Consider the following 18742-nt stretch of genomic DNA (forward strand, 5'->3'; position numbering starts at 1 on the left):
TCTGGGCGAGTGTTTTATGAGGAGGACACCCTGGGCAATTGAAGCAGCTTCAAAAATACACTACTGGGACTTGATCAAACTAAAAAGCTTCTGCACAGCCAAGAACACAGTAAGTAAAGCAAGCAGACAGCCCTCAGAATGGGAGAAGATATTTGCAGGTTATGTCTGTGACAAAGGTTTAATAACCAGAATCCACAGAGAACCCAAACGCATTAGCAAGAATAGAATAAGGGATCTCATCGCAGGCTGGGCAAGGGATTTGAAGAGAAACTTCTCTGAAGAAGACAGGCGCACGGCCTTCAGACATATGAAAAAATGCTCATCATTTTTAATCATCAGAGAAATGCAAATCAAAACTACTTTGAGATACCATCTAACTTCAGTGAGACTAGCCTATATCACAAAATCCCAAGACCAGAGATGTTGGCGCGGATGTGGAGAAAAGGGAACACTTTTGCATGGCTGGTGGGAATGCAAATTAATACATTCCTTTTGGAAAGAGACATGGAGAACACTTAGAGATCTAAAAATAGATCTGCCATTCAATCCTGTAATCCCTCTACTGGGCATATACCCAGAAGACCAAAAATCACATTGTTGCGTGACCCAAGACGTGAACGAGCAGCAGCTTTGCTGTAGGTGTAAACTCGCTCCTGTAATTATTAAGTCAAGAAACAGACTATACACTGTGGGATGGCATATAGCAAAGTTCTTTATTCCAAGTTTAAGTTTTATACTCTTCCAGTCACCTACACACCTAATCCATTATCTATTAGCTGAATTTTAACTTGAAAGGAAATATTTATCATATCAAGGTAACCACTTGTGTAGTAAATCTCTTCCTCTAAACAGTGACTAGTTTTCCGAGCAGGGCACAAAGACGAAAGCAGCTATAGGGGAACAAAGTTAATAGAAGAATATCTTCAAGCATTCCCTCAGTTTACTCAGTATGAAGTAACAACTGTGACCTTCCTTCAGGGCAGAGCACCTATAGACCTCTGACAATATGTTGTTAACATATGTCAACCCTCTGGCCTGTATCTCTGAGGAAGGGCGGCATGCCCTTGGATCTCAGGCTTCACGGGGTGTACTGCTTCAGAGAAAAGGCCTAAGGAATTTTTACAATTCCAAAAAAACCTAACTCTGTGAGTAACCAAGGGGGGTCCAAGCGTCTTAAGCCTCTGGAAGAAAAGCATGTCATTTTAAACTCACACTGAATTTACTTTGTGTGCTTGATGTAGGATAAGTTTATTTCTAAATATTATCCTATACACATCATAACAATGATATTTGTACCAGAATGTTTATTGCAGCCCTATTCATAATTGCTAAGTCATGGAAAAAGCCCAAGTGCCCATCGATCCACGAATGGATTAATGAACTGTGGTATATGTACGCCATAGAATATTATGCAGCCTTAAAGAAAGATGGAGACTTTACCTCTTTCATGTTTACATGGATGGAGCTGGAACATATTCTTCTTAGTAAAGTATCTCAAGAATGGAAGAAAATGTACCCAATGTACTCAGCCCTACTATGAAAGTAATTTAGGGTTTTCACATGAAAGCTGTAACCCAGTTACAACCTAAGAATAGGGGGAAGGGGGAAAAGGAGGGGAGGGACAGGGGAGGTGGGTAGAGGGAAGGGGATTTGTGGGATTACACCAGTGTTGCATCTTACAAGGGTATATGTGAAACTTGGTAAATAACGGTCTGTGAAGTTAGTGAATGATGCCCCATGATCATATCAATGTACACAGCTATGTTTAATAATAATAAAAATAATAATAAATAAATAAATCACTGACCAGTACTCCCTAAAACTGTCGAGGTCATCAAAACCATGGGAAGTCTGAAAAAGTGCCACAGCTAAGAAAAGCCTTATGAATAAAAGTTGAACTCAGTATAAGGAATCTGCATACCCAACAAAAACATGGAAGTTAAATAACCTTATGCTGAATGATAGCTGGGTCAGAGATGAGATCAAGAAGGAAATCGTCAAATTTTTGGAACAAAATGACAATGAAGACACGAATTATCAGAACCTCTGGGACACCACAAAGGCAGTTCTAAGAGGGAAATTTATAGCACTCCAAGCCTTCCTGAAGAGAACTGAAAGAGAGGAAGTTAACAACTTAATGGGACATCTCAAGCAACTGGAAAAGGAAGAACATTCCAACCCCAAACCCAGTACAACAAAAGAAATAACCAAAATGAGAGCAGAATTAAATGAAATTGAAAACAGAAGAATTATACAACAGATCAATAAATCCAAAAGTTGGTTTTTTGAAAAGGTCAATAAAATAGATAAAACCTTTGGCTAACCTAACCAGGAAAAAAAGAGTAAAATCTCTAAATTCATCAATCAGAAACAACAAAGACGAAATAACAGCAGACTCCTCAGAAATTCAAAAAATTCTTAATGAATATTACAAGAAACTTTATTCTCAGAAATATGAAAATCTGAAGGAAATTGACCAATACTTGGAAGCATGTCACCTTCCAAGACTTAACCAGAATCAAGTGGAAATGTTGAACAGGCCAATATCAAGTTCTGTCTGAAATAGCATCAACCATACGAGATCTCCCTAAAAAGAAAACCCCAGGACCAGATGGCTTCACGTCAGAATTCTACCAAACCTTTAAAGAGGAACTAGTACCTATATTACTCAACCTGTTCCAAAAGGTAGAAAAAGAAGGAAGACTACCCAACACATTCTATGAAGCAAACATCACCCTGATCCCGAAACCAGGAAAAGACCCAACAAGAAAAGAAAATTATAGACCGATATCACTAATGAATATAGATGCAAAAATATTTAACAAGATCCTAACAAACAGAATCCAGCAACACATCAAACAAATTATACATCATGACCAGGTTGGTTTTATCCCAGGGTCTCAAGGCTGGTTCAATATATGTAAATCTATAAGTATAATTCAGCACATAAAAAATTAAACAAAGACCATATGATTCTCTCAATTGATGCAGAAAAAGCTTTTGATAATATCCAGCATCCCTTTATGATCAGAACACTTACGAAAATCGGTATAGAAGGGACATTTCTTAAACTGATAGAGGCCTTCTACAGCAAACCCACAGCCAATATCATATTGAATGGAGTTAAACTGAAATCATTTCCACTCAGATCAGGAACCAGACAAGGCTGCCCATTGTCTCCACTGCTCTTTAACATTGTAATGGAAGTTTTAGCCACTGCAATTAGGAAAGAAAAGGTGATCAAGGGTATCCATATAGGGTCAGAAGAGATCAAACTTTTGCTCTTTGCAGATGATATGATTTTATATCTGGAAAACACCAGGGATTCTACTACAAAACTCTTAGAAGTGATCAAGGAATACAGCAGTGTCTCAGGTTACAAAATCAACATTCATAAATCGGTAGCCTTTATATATACCAACAATAGTCAAGCTGAAAAAACAGTTAAGGACACTATTCCGTTCACAGTAGTGGCAAAGAAGATGAAATGTTTGGGAGCTCATCTAACAAAGGACGTGAAAGATCTCTATAAAGAGAACTATGAAACTCCTTAAGAAAAGAAATAGCTGAAAAAGTTAACAAATGGAAAAACATACCATGCTCATGGCTGGGAATAATCAACATTCTTAAAATGTCCATACTACCCAAAGCAATATACAATTTTAATGCAATCCCTATTAAAGCTCCACTGTCATACTTCAAAGATATTGAAAAAATAATACTTCGTTTTATATGGAATCAGAAAAAAACCTCAAATAGCCAAGACATTACTCAGAAATAAAAACAAAGCAGGAGGAATCACACTACCAGACCTCAGACTATACCATAAATCGAAAGTGATCAAAACAGCATGGTATTGGCACAAAAAGAGAGAAGTAGATGTCTGGAACAGAATAGAGAACCAAGAGATGAATCCAGCTACTTACCATTATCTAATCTTTGACAAGCCAATTAAATATGTTCAGTGGGGAAAAGATTCCCTATTTAACAAATGGTGCTGGGTGAACTGGCTGGTAACCTGTAGAAGACTGAAACTGGACCCATACCTTTCACCATTAACTAAGATAGACTCTCACTGGATTGAAGATTTAAACTTAAGACATGAAACCATAAAAATACTAGAAGAGAGTGCAGGGAAAAGCCTTGAAGAAATTGGTCTGGTTGAGTATTTCATGAGGAGGACCCCCTAGGCAATTGAAGCAGCTTCAAAAATACACTACTGGGACTTGATCAAACTAAAAAGCTTCTGCACAGCCGGGTGGTGCCTATGGCTCAATGAGTAGGGCACCAGTCCCATATGCCGGAGGTGGCGTGTTCAAACACAGCTCCAGCCAAAAAAAACCACACACACACACAAAAAAAGCTTCTGCACAGCCAGGAACACAGTAAGTAAAGCAAGCAGACAACCCTTAGAATGGGAGAAGATATTTGCAGGTTATGTCTCCGACAAAGGTTTAACAACCAGAATCCACAGAGAACCCAAACGTATAAGCAAGAAAAGAACAAGTGATCCCATTGCAGGCTGGGCAAGGGACTTGAAGAGAAACTTCTCTGAAGAAGATAGGTGCATAGCCTACAGACATATGAAAAAGTGCTCATTATGTTTAATCATCAGAGAAATGCAAATCAAAACTACCTTGAGATACCATCTAACTCCAGTAAGATTAGCCCATATTACAAAATCCCAAGACCAGAGATGTTGGCGCAGATGTGGATAAAAGGGATCACTTCAACACTGCTGTTGGGAATGCAAATTAAAACATTCCTTTTGGAAAGATGTTTGGAGAACACTTAGAAATCTAAAAATAGATCTGCCATTCAATCCTATAATTCCTCTACTGGGTATATACCCAGAAGACCAAAAATCACATTATAACAAAGATTTGTACCAGCCCAATTCATAATTGCTAAGTCATGGAAAAAGCCCAAGTGCCCATCGATCCACGAATAGATTAATAAACTGTGGTATATGCACACCATGGAATATTATGCAGCCTTAATGAAAGATGGAGACTTTACCTCTTTCATGTTTACATGGATGGAGCTGGAACATATTTTTCTTAGTAAAGTATCTCAAGAATGGAAGAAAAAGTATCCAATGTACTCAGCCCTACTATGAAACTAATTTATGGCTTTCATATGAAAGCTAAAACTCAGTTATAACCTAAGAATATGGGGAAGGGGGAAAAAGGAGGAGAGGGAGGGGAGAGCATGGGGGGAGGGAGGGTGATTGGTGGGATTACACCTGCGTTGCATCTTACAAGGGTACATGTGAAACTTAGTAAATGTAGAATATATTTGTCTTCACACAATAACTAAGAAAATGCCAGGAAGGCTATGTTAACCAGTGTGATGAAAATGTGTCAAACTGTTTATAAAACCAGTGTATGGTGCCCCATGATCGCATTAATGTACATAGCTATGATTTAACAGTAATAAAAAAATAATAAAAACTAAACATTTAAGAGAAAAAAGAAAGAAAAGTCTTATAAGACATAATGACTAATTTTAGATGGCACTCTGGAACAGAAAAGAGGACCGTATGTTAAAACTAGGGGAAACTGAATAAAGTATGGACTTTAGTAAATTGCATGTCATACTAATATAAAATGTTATAGGGGAAACTGGGTGTGGGATATATGGGAACTGTCTGTACTATCTTCACAGTTTTTCCATAAATCAGAAATTATTCTAAAAGTTTATTTAAAGAATACATGGATTACAAACAGGTATAGTCAGTAAGCTTGTATATCCACAAAAGATTTGATTTCTCCATCAATTCTGAAACTTAGATTAGCAGGATACAGAATTTTAGGTTAAAAATTGTTTTGTTAGAAATTTATTATCTTCTATACTTTGACAGCAAATGCCAACTACATTTATTACCAAGGTGCATAATAGATTAGTTGGCAAGCGTTAGTTTTAATTAATCAATTAACTATTTGTAACTAATCTAAAAATATCAGACATGAACGCTTGGTGCCCCTAGCACAGTGGTTACAGCGCCAGCCACATACACCAGAGGTGGTGTGTTCGAGCCTGGCCCAGGCCAGCTAACCAACAATGACAACAAAAAGTAGCTGGGCATTGTGGCAGGTGCCAGTGGTCCCAGCTGCTTAGGAGGCTTGAGGCAGGAGAATCGCTTGAGCCCAAGAGTTTGAGGTTGCTGTGAGCTGTGATGCGACAGCACTCTACCGAGGGTGACATGGTGAGACTCTGTCTCAAAAAAAAAAAAAAAAAATCAGACATGAAGAGCTGAATGTCAGTAAGTTACCAATTCCATATTTAAACAACCTGCATCACTGTTTAAGGTCATAGAATTATTTGGGATTTTTGGCATGCTTTTTAAAAACTGTCATTTGTGAATTGGATACTATCAGGAAGAGAAATGCTAATAAAAAAACTGACTTAGTCAAAAAGAGAACATATTAAATGATAATTTGTCTAAGCTATTGGAGTGGAACCTTTTGTCTTCTCATCTGCTTTCATAGTCTTATGATTTTGAAAGGGCAAGTACTGGTTATCCCCTTAGGCTATTAACTTAACTTTTATAATTGGAGGTCATATGAATTATTGAGAGTAAACGCAGTCTATCTACTTAATTACTTGGCTGTAATTTTAATTTTTTTTTTTTTTTGCTGGAGAACTTACTCTTATTTTTGCAGTTTTATACTAGGAAGTCAACATTTAATAACCCATTGTCCACAACTGATTTATTAAAAAAATTTTAATCCTGAAATTGTACATAAATATCCTATGACTCCAATTTTTTTTATCACTCTCCTTCAAGTCTGAAGAAAATGATTAATTTATTAAGTTCCACAGACAGCACAGTCCCACTGAAGTAACAATTAGTATGAAGTCCTACGCTCACATGAGAATTGAGAACAGCCAGTATCAAACTGGCCTGAAACCTGATTGAGTTCCTGGCTCAGGATACCTATAGTAAATTTTTAAATCCACACTAAAACACAAAATTAAAATAGGGTGTGTATATCTTGTTAAAAAATTTTTCACAGTAGGGGGGCGGAGCAAGATGGCAGCCGAGTAACAGCTTCCTTGCATCTGGGCACCGTGAGTCTGGGGAGATAGGACTCCAGGCATCTCTGGCTGGTGGGAACTGCCTATCATCACTCCTATGAGGATACAGGGAGTCAGCGAGAGACTTCTGGACCCCAAGAGGAGGACTAAAACAGTGGAAAACCGGCAAGTGGTCCCATGTGTTCAATCCGTCTAAACCCGCCCACAACTGTAAGTTCAGTAGCAGCGAGACTGCAAACCAGAAAGGCCTTACCTGTGAACTGTTTTGATGTCCTTGGACTTGGCACTGAGTTGAACTGCCCTGGGGAAGGCCTGAGCGGGAGTGCGGAGAACTTTGGCCGTTGTCTAGGGCCCCAGTCTGAGCCGCTGAGCCAGACAGACCTAATAGTGTTTGGCAGTGGGTCACATGGAACCATTGTCAGTGATCTGCCCCGGCAAGCTCTGCCCTCAGGGTCGCAGAGCTAGAAACGGGTGGGAGCTTGTAACCCAGCAACCAAGTAGCCTAAGGGTGGGGTCTGAGCCGCCTTGCAGCCCTAATCCTCAGGGGCAGAGTGAGACCGGTTTTGGCACACTGGGTAAGCGGATAGCCACTTCAGCAGTGATTCCAGCGAGAAAGCTGGGAAAGCTTCTGCTCAGCAAGTTTACAAGTTCAAAGTGCCTTTTAAGTGGGCTGAAGAGAGATTTAGGGTGTCTACCTGCTGGGGTTTGAGAAATCAGCAGCCTCCAGTCGTATCAGAACTGTGACTAACATCTCATACCCCAGAAGACCACGTGTTGCCCAGACAATATTCAATAACATATACAAACTGCTTTGTTTTTGGTTGTGTATTTTTTTTTATTTTTTTTTGTTTGGTTGTTTTTTTTTGTTTGTTTGTTTATTTTGACGTTCTTGATGTTCTTTTGTATTTTAATTTCAATCTTTTCCATACAGATCCTTTTTCTTTCTCAATTTTTCTAGTTTAATTATAATTTCCCATTGCCTTTTTTAATAACTACAACTTCATTTTTGCTAGTGTTTCTACCGCTATCATTTGGTTTTTCACCCAATTGTATCACCGTAAAGTTTTCTGTTTGCTTGTTTTGGTTTGATTTATAGCATTTTTGTCTTTCCTCTCTACTTGGTGGAGGTGGGGTACTGTGATCAGGTTAGCAAAGAGCTGCTGACCTTAAGAGAACCACCCAACTGGGCACCCCCAGAAGGTGGGGTTTTTTAAGGTTGTGTCAAAGTACCCTACTGTACACCTATATTGCCCTGTCTCCCTCTTTCTGTACCTCTCTTCTTTTTGTCAAAATTCCTTATCCCCACCCCCTCTCCTTTCTATATCTTTCTTTTTTTTCTTATCACTCGGTCCTCCTTTCTTTCATCCCTTTTTTGCTCTTCAACCTTCTCACCCTTCTGGTCCTGTAACCCTTAGTCCACAGGCACAAGAACATAAAGAGCAAGAGGAAGTGAAAAGAAAATTAGGGCAAGGAAACAGATAAAAGAAATCACTCATGAGGAAGAATCAGCAGAAAACTCCAGGCAACATGAAGAACCAGTCCAGAACAACCCCGCCAAGGGACCATGAGGTAGCTACTGCAGAGGATTCCACCCATACAGAAATGTTAGGAATGACAGAAAGGGAATTTAGAATACACATGTTGAAAACAATGAAAGAAATGATGGAAACAATGAAGGAAACTGCTAATAAAGTGGAAAATAACCAAAAGGAAATCCAAAAACAGAATCAAATAAGAGATGAACGATATGAAGAATATTAAAAGGATAAAGCAGAGCTGAAGGAAATGAAACAGTCAATCAGGGAACTTAGAGATGCAATGGAAAGTATCAGCAACAGGTTAGACCATGCAGAAGAAAGAATTCCAGAGGTAGAAGACAAAGTTCTTGAGATAACTCAGACAGTAAAAGAGGCAGAAAAGAAGAGAGAGAAAGCAGAACGTTCACTGTCAGAATTATGGGACTTTATGAAGCGATCCAACATACGAGTTATAGGAATTCCAGAAGGGGAAGAAGAATGCCCCAGAGGAATGGAAGCCATACTAGAGAATATTATAAAAGAAAATTTCCCAAACATCACCAAAGATTCTGACACACTGCTTTCAGAGGGATATCGGACCCCAGGTCGCCTCAACTCTAACCGAGCTTCTCCAAGACACATTGTGATGAACCTGTCCAAAGTCAAGACAAAAGAAAAGATTCTGCAAGCTGCCAGGACTAAGCGCCAGTTGACCTACAGGGGCAAATCCATCAGAGTGACCTCAGACTTCTCTAATGAAACTTTCCAAGCAAGAAGACAATGGTCATCTACCTTTAATCTACTTAAACAGAACAATTTTCAGCCCAGAATTCTGTACCCTGCTAAGCTAAGCTTCAAAATTGACGGAGAAATCAAATCATTTACGGATATACAAACATTGAGGAAATTCGCCACAACAAGACCAGCTCTACAGGAAATACTTCAATCTGTTCTGCACACTGACCACCACAATGGATCAGCAGCAAAGTAAGAACTCAGAAATCAAAGGACAGAACCTAACCTCCACTGATGCAAAAGATAAAACTAAGCAATGGACTCTCACCAAATAAGACGAATAGAATACTACCACACTTATCAATTATCTCCATAAATGTTAATGGCTGGAATTCCCCACTGAAGAGACATAGATTGGCTGACTGGATTAAAAAACACAAGCCATCCATTTGCTGTCTGCAAGAAACACACCTGGCTTCAAAAGACAAATTAAAGCTCCGAGTCAAGGGTTGGAAGACAATTTTTCAGGCAAATGGAATTCAGAAGAAAAGAGGAGTTGCAATCTTATTTTCAGATACATGTGGATTTAAAGCAGCTAAAGTCAAAAAAGACAAAGATGGTCACTTTATATTGGTCAAGGGAAAACTACAACAAGAAGACATTTCAATTCTAAATATTTATGCACCCAATTTAAATGCTCCCAGATTCTTGAAGCAGACCTTACTCAGTCTGAGCAATATGATATCTGATAATACCATCATAACAGGGGACTTTAACACATCTCTTACAGAGCTGGACAGATCCTCTAAACAGAAATTAAACAAAGATATAAGAGATTTAAATGAGACCCTAGAACAACTATGCTTGATAGATGCATATAGAACACTCCACCCCAAAGATAAAGAATATACATTCTTCTCATCACCCCATGGAACATTCTCCAAAATTGATCATATTCTGGGACACAAAACAAAGATCAACAGAATCAAAAGAATTGAAATTTTACCTTGTATCTTTTCAGACCATAAGGCACTAAAGGTAGAACTCAACTCTAACAAAAAATTTGGACCCCACCCAAAGGCATGGAAATTAAACAATCTTGTGTTGAATAACAGATGGGTGCAGGAAGAAATAAAAGAGGAAATCATTAACTTCCTTGAGCATAACAACAATGAAGACACAAGCTACCAAAACCTGTGGGATACTGCAAAAGCAGTTTTGAGAGGAAAATTCATCGCTTTAGATGCCTACATTCGAAAAACAGAAAGAGAGCACATCAACAATCTCACAAGAGATCTTATGGAATTGGAAAAAGAAGAACAATCTAAGCCTAAACTCAGTAGAAGAAAAGAAATATCCAAAATCAAATCAGAGATCAATGAAATTGAAAACAAAAGAATCATTCAGAAAATTAATGAAACAAGGAGGTGGTTTTTTGAACAAATAAATAAAATAGATAAACCATTGGCCAGACTAACTAGAAATAGAAAAGTAAAATCTCTAGTAACCTCAATCAGAAACGATAAAGGGGAAATAACAACTGATCCTACAGAGATACAAGAGATCATCTCTGAATACTACCAGAAACTCTATGCCCAGAAATTTGACAATGTGAAGGAAATGGATCAATATTTGGAATCACACCCTCTCCCTAGACTCAGCCAGGAAGAAATAGAGCTCCCGAACAGACCAATTTCAAGCACTGAGATCAAAGAAACAATAAAAAAGCTTCCAACTAAAAAATGCCCTGGTCCAGATGGCTTCACTCCAGAATTCTATCAAACCTTCAAGGAAGAGCTTATTCCTGTACTGCAGAAATTATTCCAAAAAACTGAGGAAGAAGGAATCTTCCCCAACACTTTCTATGAAGCAAACATCACCCTGATACCAAAACCAGGAAAAGACCCAAACAAAAAGGAGAATTTCAGACCAATCTCACTCATGAACATAGATGGAAAAATTCTCAACAAAATCCTAGCCAATAGATTACAGCTTATCATCAAAAAAGTCATTCATCATGATCAAGTGGGCTTCATCCCAGGGATGCAAGGCTGGTTTAACATATGCAAGTCTATAAACGTTATCCACCATATTAACAGAGGCAAAAATAAAGATCACATGATCCTCTCAATAGATGCAGAAAAAGCATTTGATAAAATCCAGCATCCTTTTCTAATTAGAACACTGAAGAGTATAGGCATAGGTGGCACATTTCTAAAACTGATTGAAGCTATCTATGACAAACCCACAGCCAATATTTTACTGAATGGAGTAAAACTGAAAGCTTTTCCTCTTAGAACTGGAACCAGACAAGGTTGTCCTCTGTCACCTTTACTATTCAACGTAGTGCTGGAAGTTCTAGCCAATACAATTAGGCAAGACAAGGAAATAAAGGGAATCCAAATGGGAGCAGAGGAGGTCAAACTCTCCCTCTTTGCTGACGACATGATCTTATACTTAGAGAACCCCAAAGACTCAACCACAAGACTCCTAGAAGTCATCAAAAAATACAGTAATGTTTCAGGATATAAAATCAATGTCCACAAGTCAGTAGCCTTTGTATACACCAATAACAGTCAAGATGAGAAGCTAATTAAGGACACAACTCCCTTCAGCATAGTCTCAAAGAAAATGAAATACCTAGGAATATACCTAACGAAGGAGGTGAAGGACCTCTATAAAGAAAACTATGAAATCCTCAGAAAGGAAATAGCAGAGGATATTAACAAATGGAAGAACATACCATGCTCATGGATGGGAAGAATCAAAATTGTCAAAATGTCTATACTTCCCAAAGCAATCTACCTATTCAATGCCATTCCTATCAAAGTACCTACATCGTACTTTCAAGATTTGGAAAAAATGATTCTGCGTTTTGTATGGAACCGGAAAAAACCCCGTATAGCTAAGGCAGTTCTCTGTAACAAAAATAAAGCTGGGGACATCAGCATACCAGATTTTAGTCTGTACTACAAAGCCATAGTGGTCAAGACAGCATGGTACTGGCACAAAAACAGAGACATAGACACTTGAAATCAAATTGAACACCAAGAAATGAAACTAACATCTTACAACCACCTCATCTTCGATAAAGCAAACAAGAACTTACCTTGGGGGAAAGACTCCCTATTCAATAAATGGTGTTGGGAGAACTGGATGTCTACATGTAAAAGACTGAAACTGGACCCACACCTTTCCCCACTCACAAAAATTGACTCAAGATGGATAAAGGACTTAAATTTAAGGCATGAAACAATAAAAATCCTCAAAGAAAGCGTAGGAATAACACTGGAAGATATTGGCCTGGGGGAAGACTTCATGAAGAAGACTGCCATGGCAATTGCAACAACAACAAAAATAAACAAATGGGACTTCATTAAACTGAAAAGCTTCTGTACAGCTGAGGAGACAATAACCAAAGCAAAGAGACAACCCACATAATGGGAAAGGATATTTGCATATTTTCAATCAGACAAAAGCTTGATAACCAGGATCTATAGAGAACTCAAATTAATCCACATGAAAAAAGGCAACAATCCCTTATATCAATGGGCAAGAGACATGAATAGAACTTTCTCTAAAGACGACAGATGAATGGCTAACAAACACATGAAAAAATGTTCATCATCTCTATATATTAGAGAAATGCAAATCAAAACATCCCTGAGATATCATCTAACCCCAGTGAGAATGGCCCACATCACAAAATCTCAAAACTGCAGATGCTGGCGTGGATGTGGAGAGAAGGGAACACTTTTACACTGCTGGTGGGACTGCAAACTAGTACAACCTTTCTCGAAGGAAGTATGGAGAAACCTCAAAGCACTCAAGTTAGACCTCCCATTTGATCCTGCAATCCCATTACTGGGCATCTACCCAGAAGGAAAGAAATCCTTTTATCATAAGGACACTTGTACTAGACTGTTTATTGCAGCTCAATTTACCATTGCCAAAATGTGGAAACAGCCTAAATGCCCACCAACCCAGGAATGGATTAACAAGCTGTGGTATATGTATACCATGGAATACTATTCAGCCATTAAAAAAAAATGGAGACTTTACATCCTTCGTATTAACCTGGATGGAAGTGGAAGACATTATTCTTAGTAAAGCATCACAAGAATGGAGAAGCATGAATCCTATGTACTCAATCTTGATATGAGGACAATTAATGACAATTAAGGTTATGGGGGGGGAAGCAGAAAGAGGGATGGAGGAAGGGGGGTGGGGCCTTAGTGTGTGTCACACTTTCTGGGGGCAAGACATGATTGCAAGAGGGACTTTACCTAACAATTGTAATCAGTGTAACTGGCTTATTGTACCCTCAATGAATCCCCAACAATAAAAAAAAAAAAAAATTTGTACAAAAAAAAAAAAAAAAAAAAACACAGAAATTAGCCAGGCATGGTAGTATATGCCCATAAAAATGAAAAAAAAAAAAAAATTTTTTTTTCACAGTAAAAATTAACATTAAAATTTTACCAAATTTCAACTTTAGTGTTAATTAATCTTTCAAAATGCCTGATTAACTGTGAAATAATTACAGATAACTTCATGTAGTTTTTTCCTTTTTAAGTTTGCCCAGCATGTCAAAATGGTTATGGAGTATTACTTTTAAAATGTAAAAGTATGCTATACATATTGCACTTTTCTGCTAGGCTGGGGCCAGTATCTTCCATGGCAAGATACCAGAACTACTGAATAATAAATACTTTAAAATCAATAGGTACTTGATTAATTTCCCTGAAATTATCAACATCATTACCAAAATCTTCCAGGATTTTGTAAGACTTGATTCCTTAAATATTTTAAAGTTAAACCTATTGAGGGGGAGAAAACCCTCATATACTGACTTTTTATGTCCTTTTTTGGTCCTTCCATGACCAAAGAACATTTTAAACAAATTATGTTCCATGTTTCCTGGCTTAATAAAAAGCTGCAATTTCTATTATCCAAACTAAGTAATATTATGCTAATCAAAAGCTATTAATTTTGAAATGTCTATGAATGTCTATCTGTAGGTCCCCTTAGAACCTTTCCAAACTTCTATAGTCAAGAGATTTTTAATCAGTTATGTATCAGAATCAAATCAAACTTATTTTGCAAAAATAAAATCACTTCCCAATATGCTTGACAGAAACAAGCTATTCATTTTCATTTGTGTTCCATCGAAGACATTACTGAAATCTGTCCAATGGTTTATTTCCAAGTAGTCCACTATGGAATTCTTTGGAATGTTTTAAGATTGGCTGTAGCTAGAGTTCTGACTTCCATTTGGACCCTGCTCTCCTTCACTGTTTGGAGGTGGTTTTGGTTTCAGCATCTTACTAAGAATAGTTGCCATCTCTTTTCTCTCATCAAAATTCTTCCACTGCTCATATAGTTTTAAAATAACCCTGATTATTTCCAAAATCTTTTCCATATCCACAGAAAGCTCAGCAAACCACTGTCTGGCATCTTTCTGCTGTACAACACAGGCTACATGTAGACAAACTAAAGCTGTCATGAAAGGAGGATACAGTAGGCAAAGATCCGTTCTGTAGGTATCATTCACTATCCTCCATGCAAGGGGAAGCAACCTGTCTTCTTGGCCCATGTCCTGCACATACTGGAGCAAAGGTCTATAAGGATGATACACTATCAAGCAACAATCCATTAGTTCTAAAAGATAGAATTCACATTCTAATATATGGTTCATCCTATGAGGAAATTCCTTTGGAAAGGCATATGAAAATCTAGTTTTTAATACAGAAGTAGCAGCAGAAATCAATCTTGTATTTGAGACTACTCCAAATTCCTCTACTTTGGATGCCAAAAACACACATGTAGGAGCCATTAATACAGGATCTATACTTTTCAGAGAATACCTGGCATAGAATCTCTTGAAATAGACTGTAGCAGTGGCGATAACCTGTTGTCTTAATTTAAGATGTTCACCTAATGCTTGGATAACATTTGTAAAAAATATTTGTAATTTCCAATATTCTTCTTCTGAGAGAAACTTTAAGTCCTTTTGGCGCTCCTTCCACAGATCCTGTTTATCCAAAATCCATTGCAAATAGTGGGAGCTCTGCCAAAAGTTCCCCGCCATGGAACACAGCTTGCCCTGATAAAAGAGCACCAGCCGGCGGAGCGGCCCGCGGAGCGACCATAGACACAGCCCGTCCGGTAACCGCGCTCCCAGATCAAATCAGCTCGGCTCCACTCCGCGGCGGCGACCTGTAATTTTAATTTTGAAACTAAATAACTACGTAGACTTTGGCAAATAACTTTGCCTTTTTGTGTCTCAGTTTTCTCATTGCTAAAATGGACTCATCGTAATTACCTGATATGATACAAAGTTGTCACAACAATAAATAAAATCATAAGGCATAAAAAGTGTTGGGGAGCAAAGGTGAATTTCTGAGTGCTAAAACTTTGTAAATACAAATATAGTAGAACCGCCCTATACTGACCACCTCTCTAAGTTGACCTAATTTTCATAGACTGGACATGTACCACATGTACATATCAGTACAGTAGACCTAATTCCTGGTGTTACCACCTCTGTATGTTGAGCAGTTCGTTACAGTCCTTTGGGTGGTCAACTTACACAAGTTCTGATGTATTCACACCAAAAAAAAATTCTCTGAGAAGTTGTGGTTAATGGGAAAGACTCAGGAAGAAGAGAGACATTGGTAATGGGGAATAACTTTTTCCAAAATGATATTCACAGCTCTCACAGGAGTATCAAATTGGGGGGGATAAATCTGTTATCTTAAAGTTAGAATAAGAGTCAATGAATAGGAACTATCGCTTAATTTGTAGTAAGCATTAAAACGTATAAACAGGCCAGAACAGCCGACCTCAGCAGCCTGGACCTGTGTCCGCAGAGTGCGCGTGTGCAGCTGTGAGTGGGTTTTTGAAACATGAATCTTTTACTCATGCTGGCTGCGCTTTGTGTGGGAATAACCAGAGCTGCTTCAGCATTTGATGGCAGTGTAGATGCACACTGGTACCAGTGGAGGGCAAAACACAGAAGACTATACGGCATGAATGAAGAAGGATGGAGGAGAGCAGTGTGGGAGAACACGAAAATGAACAGCACAGTTAGGAACACAGCCAAGGGAGCCTTGGCTTCACCATGGCAGTGAACGCCTTTGAAGACATAAGCAATGAAGAATTCAGGCAGGTGATGAACGGCTCTTGAAACCAGAAGCACAGAAAGGGAAAGTGTTCCAAGGGCCTTCATTTCTTGAGGTCTGCAAGTCTGTGGACTGGAGAGAGCAAGGCTGTGTGACTCCTGCGAAGAATCAGGGTCAGGGGTTCTTGTTGGGCTTTTAGTGCGACTGGTGCGCTTGAAGGACAGATGTTCTGGAAAACTAGCAAACTTATCTCAGTGGGTGAGCAGAACCTGGTGGACTGCTCTAGGCCTCAAGGCAATGGTGGCCTAACGGACTATGCCTTCCAGTATATTAAGGAAAACGGAGGCCTGGACTCTGAGGAATCCTATCCCTATGATGCAAAGGACGAATCCTGAGTATTCTGTTGCTAATGACACTGGCTTCATGGATGTCCCTAAGGAGGAGAAGGCCCTGATGGAGGCAATAGCAACTGTGGGTCCCATCTCTGTTGGTACCGATTCAGGCCATGAGTCTTTCCTTCTAGTTCTATAAATATGGCATTTATTTTGAGCCAAATTGCTGCAGTGAAGATGTGGATCATGGTGGTCTGGTGGTCAGCTATGGATATGAAAAAGCAGAATTGGATAACTGTAAGTATTGGCTGGTGAAGAACAGCTGGGGTGAAGCATGGGGCATAAGTGGTTACATAAAGATGGCCAAAGACCAAAGAAATCACTGTGGAATCACTACAGCAGCCAGCTATCCCACCGTGTGAGCTGACAGACAGTGATGAGGAAACACTTGACTGGGGACAGCGTGTGCAGAGGAGCAACTTTATCTCAAAACTGACCAGCCCCAACTGTGTGGGATACACACTTGAATCACTGAAGATCCAAGTGTGATTCTACTTACGTGCTATTTGTACACTGGTAAAATGTTACCTCTATTTTAATTACTGCTATAATCATATTTGTATTATTGATTCATTTACAGACTTTGGATTTTTGTTTTTAAGAGGATTTATACATTTTTATCTGTTTAAATAAAACTTAATATCCAAAGAATTGTCTAAACTGCATATAGGAATAATTTCTACATGACCTCAGTCTGTCAAACATTTGTCACAGTTACTGTGTTCTTTTGTTCCCTAGGTTGTCATGGGATTGTTAAGTTTTAAAACAAAATATCCATATTTATTGATATTATCTTTGTCAACCTAAGAAAAATGCACTAGAGAAAATTATCTTAAATATATTAGATTTACTCAGGAATAAAACTAGAGATTCTAATCCAGAATGCATGAAATGACAAGCTACCAGTGCATTGTGGTGAGGAAGGGGTAAGAGGCAGTTATAGTAGCAAAAAAAGAGATTTACATAGCTGCTTAGAAACAGAGAGTTTATTGGTTCCTGGGGTTCAAAGGCAGAGCTGTTGCCAGTTCATTGGTAGAGATGCTGTTACTGGGCAAGTGTTATTCTGAGACTGTTTTACCTGAATTGCTGAGTACTAAAGAATGTCTGGAGATAACCCTTATCAAAGCAGAAGACACATGAAGGACAGGAAAGGGTTTTTAGAAAGCTCTTGGAAATAGTTATTATCTCAGACATGCAAGCATGAGCCTTCCTGGTTCTATTTTGTCTGGGTAGGGCAAAAGTGATTTCATCCTGGTAGCTGCAGATTTCATCCCCTGGATGAGAATACAGGGTTTCTCCAGCAGAGCAGATTATTGTTTACTATAAGCAAATAACTGCACCAGTTCTTTTTTGCCAATTCTTAACCCTAAGAGCTAGATTAGATGTCATAATATAAGTATCAGAGTTTTTAATGTAGGTGAAGAACCCTGAAAATGTAAATCTGGGTATTTATTTACTTATTTTTTATTTTTTGAGACACAGTCTCACTCTGTTGCCCAGGCTAGAGTGCCATGGCCTCAGCCTAGCCCAGCTCAAACTCCTGGGCTGGAGAAATCCTCCTGCCTCAGCTTCTGAGTAGCTGGGACTATAGGCACACACCACCATGCCCAGCTAATTTTTCTATTTTTAGTAGAGATAGGGCTCATTCTTGCTCCAACTGGTTCCAAACTCCTAGCTCAGGCAATCCACCTGTCTCAGCGTCCCAGAGTGCTAGGATTACAGGCGTGAGCCACCACGCCTGGCCTCAGCCTCCTTTTTCTACGTTGTAGTGCTTATTAACATGTGGCTTTTATTTTTCTGGTAGTCTCCACCTATGTGGTTACAGTATGTCTGCCCCACCTTTTGTCTCCTGCCCAGTTTTAGGTAGGAAGCAAACAAAACAACAACAAAAACAACAAGGAAGGGGGAAGAATGCTGGTTGAGATATTTTAAG

At 38.8% G+C, this 18742-nt stretch overlaps 2 pseudogenes across 1 annotated transcript; one reads left to right on the forward strand and one right to left on the reverse strand.

The window, feature by feature from the left end:
- Positions 1–13747: 13747 nt before the first annotated feature.
- LOC128585989 (cyclin-C-like) lies at positions 13748–15445 on the reverse strand (annotated as a pseudogene). The gene has a single exon (XR_008380162.1). The product of XR_008380162.1 is annotated as a cyclin-C-like (transcript).
- A 756-nt stretch (positions 15446–16201) lies between these two features.
- Positions 16202–17236, forward strand: LOC128585988 (procathepsin L-like; annotated as a pseudogene).
- The last annotated feature ends 1506 nt before the right edge of the window (positions 17237–18742 follow it).

Source organism: Nycticebus coucang, chromosome 5, assembly GCF_027406575.1.
Source record: "Nycticebus coucang isolate mNycCou1 chromosome 5, mNycCou1.pri, whole genome shotgun sequence".
Lineage (NCBI taxonomy): Eukaryota > Metazoa > Chordata > Mammalia > Primates > Lorisidae > Nycticebus > Nycticebus coucang.